The sequence below is a fragment of the Pygoscelis adeliae genome, unplaced genomic scaffold (genome assembly GCF_000699105.1).
Source record: "Pygoscelis adeliae isolate BGI_AS28 unplaced genomic scaffold, ASM69910v1 Scaffold126, whole genome shotgun sequence".
NCBI classification, from domain to species: domain Eukaryota; kingdom Metazoa; phylum Chordata; class Aves; order Sphenisciformes; family Spheniscidae; genus Pygoscelis; species Pygoscelis adeliae.
In genome coordinates this window covers 1,435,815-1,444,407 of record NW_008824896.1, presented here as the reverse complement: position 1 = coordinate 1,444,407, position 8,593 = coordinate 1,435,815, and the positions used below count along the sequence as shown (strand labels likewise).

The 8,593-nt window shown below is 40.6% G+C and overlaps 1 protein-coding gene across 1 annotated transcript in view; it reads right to left on the bottom strand.

Annotated features, from left to right (window-relative positions):
• Positions 1-8,593, bottom strand: part of HMCN1 (hemicentin 1) — a 214,120-nt gene that overhangs the window by 185,895 nt on the left and 19,632 nt on the right. The window lies entirely within an intron of this gene.

Below are 8,593 nucleotides of genomic sequence, written 5' to 3'. Positions count from 1 at the left end.
AAACTGCAGCCACATTGCTTTCATGAAGGATACAGAATTACTAATGCACTCAGCACCCAGATCTACACAAACACAGACCATGTAAGCAAATAAAGTTACCAACAGCAACTTGAGCACCCCGAGACCAGGACAACGCAGTACTGCTCAGGCAGTGATGATGAGAAATACTCTACATTCATGCTATGTAGCATATAGCAATATCCCAAGTCAGGAACAGTACTTAACGTGTGTAATTACTACCCAGTTATTAATAAACCAGAAGTCAATGTTTTCTTGAAGGAGCCATTCTCCTAACAAGCTTTATGGAGACCACAGCACCAATCAGTAGGTGCTTAAAACTGTCAGTAGACCACGGAAACAAGGACTTTCCAGAATAAGTTACCATATTAGACCTATGCTGTTCTTTAAACAGGCTTATGTTCTTGTAATGCCTTCACGTGGAAAAAGATATTTTTTTTAAAAAATCATAGATGGAATATGGTGTATCATATTTAAATGGGTCTGTTGGGGTTTCTTTGACAAGAGGGAGTTAAATGACCTGGAACAAAACAGAGCAGCACAATGGTTAGATACAAAGCTCGTACGCAGCATGGTAAGTTTTAGGGGTTTTTTTCTCCATAGAAGGATAAGGGAAACACAAAAAAGTAAAGACTGACCTAAGATTCCTTCAGAAGCTACCTGTCTCTCAAAAGAACACAAATAAGAAAAAAAATTTTTTTAGAAAACTCCAGAATAAAAACAAGCTTCTATGAGATGACATCTTGTGTGTGTCTGCATGTATATACATGTATGTGCATGAACATCATCACTCCAATACTATAAAATGCTTTATGATGTATCCAGTTGCCATCCTTTCAGAACAGAGATTTCCAAGCATAACAAAAAAAGTAATCTGAGACCAGCTGCTAGGAAAGAAGTTGCATCACATTCAGTGCAAAATTCCTAGTATTCTGCATATGAGCTTACTCTGTACCAAAAGTTTTCTTTTTATTATTAAAAATGCATCTGCTTTCTTTGTAGGTCAATGACAGTTTTTATTGATTTCAGTTAGAACAGCTCCCAGCTCCCCTCCAAGTATTACACTATAAAATGAATTGCTAAAGGATTACCAGTGTAAAACCATTAGAAACCCAAACCATTTCCTTTTAGCCATTATAACTGTAAATTCAAATCCCCATGCATCATTCTAAATAAACATTCATTTCACAAGACTAATCCATATGCAGCTGACAGAACATGGAATTTTACGGCGGATAACATTGTCTGTATACACTGATTATTCACTCTGACAATACCCAGTTGTATTACCCCCAGGGCTCTAACAATGGTTCAAGGGCGCCTCAAATACCACTGTGAATAAAGAAGCATCAATTAGTTTGTTAAGTTAAAGCATTATTTAAAGATGTTACAAGAAGGTCAGTTACTGGTATACCAGGTTAAAGTGAACTTTTTGGTCCTTTTAAAAATCTCTTATTAATTTTAACAGTGAAGACTTTAGAAATAGAAAATGAACTATTTACATTTAACAGACACTTTTCTTACTCCTGGCGAGGCTCTGTTTGATAGGTTGGACCAGATGATCTTTCAAGGCCCCTTCCAACCTGGCCTGTTGTAGGATTCTATTGCACAAGAAAGCAATGGGAAAAAGCTGCAGAAAGCATGACTGCAAAATTGCTTACCTGATAGAGACAATCAGGGCAGAAGAGGATACTGAAACATTTTAGTTCTATTTGTAAAAAAAAAAAAGTGGTTTGGATTTAAATGTCAATTTAAAAAGAAAGATATAGCAAGTTTTTCCATGGCCAGATAAGCCTCTCAAAACCTTCATTAGAGCACTGTTTACTTTGGTAACTGGCAAGTCAGCTGGAAGCAGCTCTCTCCCATCCCTTAACTTTTGCCTGTATCATTTGTAATTGTGTAATTTTCTAAAAGGCACCAACAAAAACATTTTTAAGCAGCAGAAATCATTCAGTAAGAGATGAACTTATTGCAGAACTACAGGGAACCAAGCCTGAGAAACTCAAATGGCCACCACAACCCCAAGGAGAGGGGAAAGGAGTCACGCGGCCAGGCTGAAGAGTTTCTCCAAAGCTGCCAGAATAGCTTGGCGGTGACAACGGTCTTATGCATCTCCTTCCTTTCTGTGGTCCAAACCAGTGAAAATGCCTTGCGGTGTGGCTTCTGGTTCTTCCCAGCTCTCACCCTGCACAGCAGAGTGCAGGCTGCACAGAGCAGGACCAGCCAAATAGTCAGCTCTCCTAACTGGCACACTGCAGTCCCCATAAGTTTAGCTGCTGGGAGTCATTTAACAACCACACGGGAAGTAACAAAACGTTCTTCTCTCCCCTCTGTAGCACTGCACTTACTTCATCCTTTTAATCTAAGGGAAGAATCAAAAATCAGAACTTGCCCCCCCCGTAGTCACACAATTAACCTCTGAGAATATTTGTTAAACAAATCCTGTTGCACAGAAGTCTCCGATTCTGACTGTGCTGCCAAGAATTTGGCTGCAAGCCAGACATGTTTACTTATCACTTTGGAAAGACAATCTGCAAATTCACTGACCTTATGTCAGCTCCATGGTACATAAACAATCCCCCAATTCATGTCTAAGTATCTTTTCTGCTGACAGTCATTTGGTATATAAAATTGAGATCCCAGCCAGCCAGCAAAACACCTTATACCATAACAACATAATTTTTAAAATCAACTGAGAAAAGACTAGAAGAGAACCAAAGCTGGAAGAGAGTCATGCACTCATTTAGAAAGCACCAATTTCAGTTTGCTTCTCCAGCTGTGAAACAGCAGTTCTGGAGTTTTACCACCAACAGCTCAGCCATGCAGAGAGCGCCAATCGCACAGGGAACTGGAGGCAGCAGCTAGTGAGCCATCTCAGTGCGAGCTAGCTCCACTCAGGAGTCAGCATCCTAGAAGTTCTTCGGTCACTTTCTTCCTCATCCTTCAGACTCTACCTAAAATTTCTTGGGCATGAGAAGTTTTTCAAGTAGATGATGCTGCCCTACTAGGCGGAAGGATGTTGCCAGTGTCTCCACAGAAAAGATACAAACACAAGGATTTCATAAATTGTATGGATTAAAGCTGAACAGTCTATCAATGTTTGGACTCACACTGAAAAAAAAAAAAAAAACCAAAACAGACTCAGCTTTACCTGTTACCCCTTCCCACCCTCTGAGCAGGTAAAGTAAGAGCCTTTGCTAACCACTAGCAGTACTACAGTGCAATGTCCACTCCCTGTGTAAGCAGCTGCCAACTCGAGGAGGCAGCCAAACCTGCAGGTTTGGCTCAGGATAAACTCAGAATGAAGCCACCAGAAGTGTTTTGCAAGAAACTAATTTTAAGGCCACAAAGCACAGCTCACAAAAATAACACAGACGTCTAGGATACAGGGCCTGGCCCTGCCACTTGGCCTGCAGTAGTACTGAGATGCCATCTACAAGTCCCAGAAGTGGCATTTGTTTCCTTTTCACTGGCAGCTTACTTACAAATACACCGCCTTTTTGCCAACTTTTCTACACAAGCAATAACTCTAGGCAGCTCATTACAGCAAGATTCATGAGAGTTTAACTGGGTAGCTACTAACCCATCCAGATTTACCCATGCTTATCTACACACCACAGTTCAGTGCAATGGGCTGCGGTTAGCTCGGCAGGAGCGGAATCATGTTCTGTGCAGATGTCTATCACCTCTTTGCAAGGGTTCATTGCCCTAGCACTGACCACAGGGAACATGACATGACATTATGTATCCAAATGTGTGGTGGGATGCCTGAACAGAACAGGAGGTTAATGACTATAGGAAAGCTATTTCACAGCTTTGGAAGAAGAAAAAGGAAAATCATGAGAGTATTTCTGGTCTTGATGCCAGTTTGAGTGTTCAGTAGTTTTTAGGAAGCTGTAGAAGAGAGGGAAACATTAAATATTATCTGTGGATTATAAAATTCCACTGAGTTTTACTAGTGTAAAAATGCAAGCATGCTCCAAACTAATTCAAAAAGCAGATGTGAGGAGGGAGGGAAGAAAAAAAAAAAAAAAAAGAGATGAGAACATTAATGTTTTTACCCTAAACAAAACAGTCTTTCATTTCACATGAGGGTAACTTAAATCGGTTAAACAGGAATACATTATGCAGAAACCTTGTTTTCTGTTTGCTCATCTTTTAAAATTTGTTCAAAATAATGCCACTATTTATGTTTAGCCAGAAGTTAGCTTAGACTAACTCATTTACCTTGATCCCTGTATTTCCCAATTTCACCTTCTGTCTGGCCTAGTCCAACAAGACTGGGATGTACTCAGCTGACTACTGGAAAACATGGAACTCTCACATGGAAATAAAATAATCAATCGCTAAATAATTACCAAAGTTACTCTTCAACTATTATTAAATTTTAAAAATGGAAGCATTTACCATGATTATTGTTTTCAATAAATTGTTCAGCCTGTTCATACAACACAGTACAAAGCTTTCTTCTCTGGAGAATTTGGATCTGTAGCCTTGAAGCTATCAAGCTCCAAAAATCAATGCTACAACCCAACTTGTACTGTTTACATAGGTCAATCAAAAGAATATTTTCTTCCAGACACAATGCAGACCCTGAAAAACACTCACTCTCTGAACATGCAAGTGCTTTGAAATACACTCTGACAATTCATGCTGGGATATTTTAAGTGGTAACCGCTCCCCTGACAGAGTCAAGACAGTTGAAAGGTGGGTACTAATTTCTTAGTTGCTGCAGCTGGCAGCCAAGTACCTTAACTGAGGATGTCACCAGTGAACATCGAAAGTGTGATTTTAGTGCAATCCAAGATTTTTGTCACTCACCACTGTTGTTGAATAGAAATAAAAGGACTCACAGGCTGATCTACATCAGCTGAAGTTTGCTCTCAATTGATGGCCTTTTCAGCTGCCCTGTTATCAAAGTTTCCCACCCATTTGTGCTAGCAAAGAATTGAATGGGTAGGGGTATGGTTTCTGTTTATTTCTGTGTTTATTTCACATTTTCCATGGGCTTCTCATCTCTCATATTCTTTTGTCAGACTAACACAACACATCTAGTCTTCTATACCATTAAAGCTTAAGACATTCATTTACTAAATGGCAGCAGTTGTTCTAGATGTTAGTACGGCAATGTTCATCCTCAAGTAGTTCACTACTACTGTCTTGTCAGAGTTGGTGAGTGAGCACTCCTCAGCCTCTTCAGGGCAAAGTCAAGTGGCTTAGCATATAATATGGAACAATTTTTAAAATTATGAGAGCTTGATAAGATTCCAGTAGTGCTAGAAAATAACACTCATCCAAAAACTCTAGACCATTAAAAATAGAAAGGAAAACTAATAATCTTCAATAGACTGCATGAATTAGTAACTTCAGTGGCCCAAATTGTCACATAACACATCACTCACCTTTCTTTAAAGAACAAGAGCACTAGTTATACATCTCTCAGCCAGAGTATATTCTTCTAGCTGAAGCTCGTCTTAAAATAGATTGATCTTGCCCTTATAGATTGGATTCTGACTTTGTTCTGGTGTGGGTTGCTTAGTGCTCCTGCTGCAAGGTCTCTCTGGCACACCCTCAAATGCCAATCTCACACCTAATGTCCTTCATAGGCAGCAAGACTTAGGAGTCCAGCCATCCAGTGGCTCAATATTGAATCTTCAACTGCGCATTTCGACTCCACTTCCACACTTTTCCAAACATACTTTTCCACAAAAGGCCTGCTAGCGATGAGAGCTTTGGTTTGCTAGTTACGCTGTCCAGGCACGACCTAGGTGTAAAGCAAGGAAGTGAAGTCCTAGAAAAGGAACATCTTAACCACAGACACTTTTAAACAGCATAAGCAGTTCAGATCTGAAGAAAACATACTTCTGAATGTCACCCCTTCAGGGCAACTTCACTGCCCCATGCAAGTCCCAGGCCTTGGGACAGCACATGATAATGGAATAGCTTCTCTTCCTCAAAGAGCAGTCTCTTTTGAAGGCAGCCTCTGCCAACCCCCTTTCTGCTTTAGAACATCTTCTCAAGAACCTTCTCATTCCAGCCATGAGGCTTCCACCAGCGACTGCCTGAGAAACCAGAGCAGTTGTCCAGCCCAGAGCACAGTCTTTTCTAAGAAGCAAGCACAGGAATACGAACCGAGGGCTGTGCTACAGCTACTCAGAGCTTCTCATTTATGCCTTATTTCTCGTATCCAAAAGAAGGCTCAAAACAAAGATATGCAGTTCTTAAGATTCATTCAAACCAACATAAAATTGCTACATATATTAATAGTCAGGCTAACTTTCTTGAGCACTAATGCCAAGGCACAAAGACTGTAAGCGCATAACCAACTCTCTTTAAACAAGTCTGTTGTGCAGGATCAAGGAACCACCTGTTTTTACAAACTGCCCACTGGTATTATAGTCATGGTGAAGACTGTCACTACATGGAATTTAAGAGAGATTCAGGTACAGACATGAATTCAGTTTCTGTGAAGCTCTCGTTCAGGTTTCTACAGTACAAAATGGCATCCAAATGATTAAGACTCTATCACTCAGGTTTAAATCACTAGTTCTGCCAAAGATTCTCTTTGTTGCCAGAGGTAAATCTTAAGGGCCTCACTCAGAAAAACACTTAAGCATATGTGAAAATCATATCAAAATCAACAGAATATATACAAAAACATTCTTAAGTGTTTTGCTTAATTACAGAATTTGTTTGTGCCCAAGGTCTCCAAACTGTGAAGGAAGTGGTGTTTCCCTTCTCCCATCCTTTCTTTATCCCTAGAGTAAGAGCTGGATATTCTGGGCAGGATTATTTATCATCATATGACAGCAGAGATACTGTAACAGTAGAAGTCCAACTGTAAAGACATTAATACAAATGTTATGGATTCATTTCTGGTATGACTATGTGGACCAAGACCCCAGTGTACCAGCTAAACTATATAAACACAGATAAAACTGTCCAAACACCTAACTTTAATAATAAACCCAATCTAACTAACAGAATAACCTAGATGAAATTCCAGGTGTCTCTCACATGGTAAATTAAAATAGTCTGTCATAAAGTTCAGAGTACACTCCTATAAAGCTAGCGTCATGTCAGAAAATATAAACAAAAACAGAAAAAATTTAATTCATCTCATTCTCCAAAGTCACATCTCGCATTTGCTAAGCTCTTTCAAACACGTGATGTTGCTGATTAACAGTAATGCCTTAAGGCACAACCTGTTTCCTTTTTCTGATCTTCAGAGTTAAAAACTGCTTTGAAATGTCACCAAGGCATACAGTTCTTACTCAATGATAACGTCGGAGAGCACCCTATAATTTAAAACATCGCACTTCTAATTGACAAAATTGAGTCAAGTAGGAAAAGCATAATAAATTCAGATCCTATCCTGAGTACAATGAAACTTCAAACACTGCTGAAAAAATGAAAAACAGCGGAGCTAATAAAAACTAAGTCCTGCTTAAACAGTCTTTCATCAAGCAAATTTCACCTACATTGTTACTCTCGGCATTTGGGAAAGTAGGAGGAGCCAGCAAGGTCTGAAGAGGAGATGTGAAAGGGTATTTGGGAAATATGTAATATTTAGCAAATTAAGAAAGCAGACAAACAAAGCCAGACTCTGACCTCAGTTACACTGGCGTAAATCCAAACTAACATCACTGACCGTAATGGAATTACTCTGGATTTACTCCATGTTAACTGAGATCCAAACCTATTCAACGAGACAGAATATCAAAGTGGAAAAAATGGCTTTTCTGTCTACACAATGGGACCTTTCATTGCAAGTAACTAAGAAACTGTTTAATGTTATGTAGCTACAGCACAAAAGGTGAGATGGTCACAGAATCATAGAATAGTTTGGGTTGGAAGCGACATTTAAAGGTCACCTAGCCCAACCCCCTGACATGGGCAGGGACATCTTCAACTAGATCAGGTTGCTCAGAGCCCCCTCCAACCTGACCTTGCATGTTTCCAGGGATGGGGCATCCACCACCTCTCTGGGCAACCTGTGCCAGTGTTTCACCACCCTCAGCATAAAAAATTTCTTCCTTACATCTAGTCTAAATCTACCCCCTTTTAGTTTAAAGCCATTCCCCCTTGTCCTACCAGAACAGGCCCTGCTAAAAAGTTTGCCACCATCTTTTTTATAAGGCCCCTTTAAGTACTGATAGGCTGCTAGAAGGTCTCCCTGGAGCCTTCTCTTCTCTAGGCTGAACAACCTCAACTCTCTCAGCCTTTCTTCATAGCAGAGGTGTTCCATCCCCCGATCATTTTTGTGGTCCCCTTCTGGACCCGCTCCAATAGGTCCATGTCTGTCTTGTGCTGAGGGCTCCAGAGCTGGACGCAGTACTCCAGGTGGGGTCTCACCAGAGCAGAGTAGAGGGGCAGAATCACCTCCCTCAACCTGCTGGCCACGCTTCTTTTGATGCAGCCCAGGATACGATTGGCCTTCTGGGCTGCGAGCGCACATTGCTGGCTCATGTCCAGCTTTTCATCCACCAGTACCCCCAAGTCTTTCTCGGCAGGGCTGCCCTCAATCCCTTCATCCCCCAGCCTGTATTGATACTGGGGGTTGCCCTGACCCCAG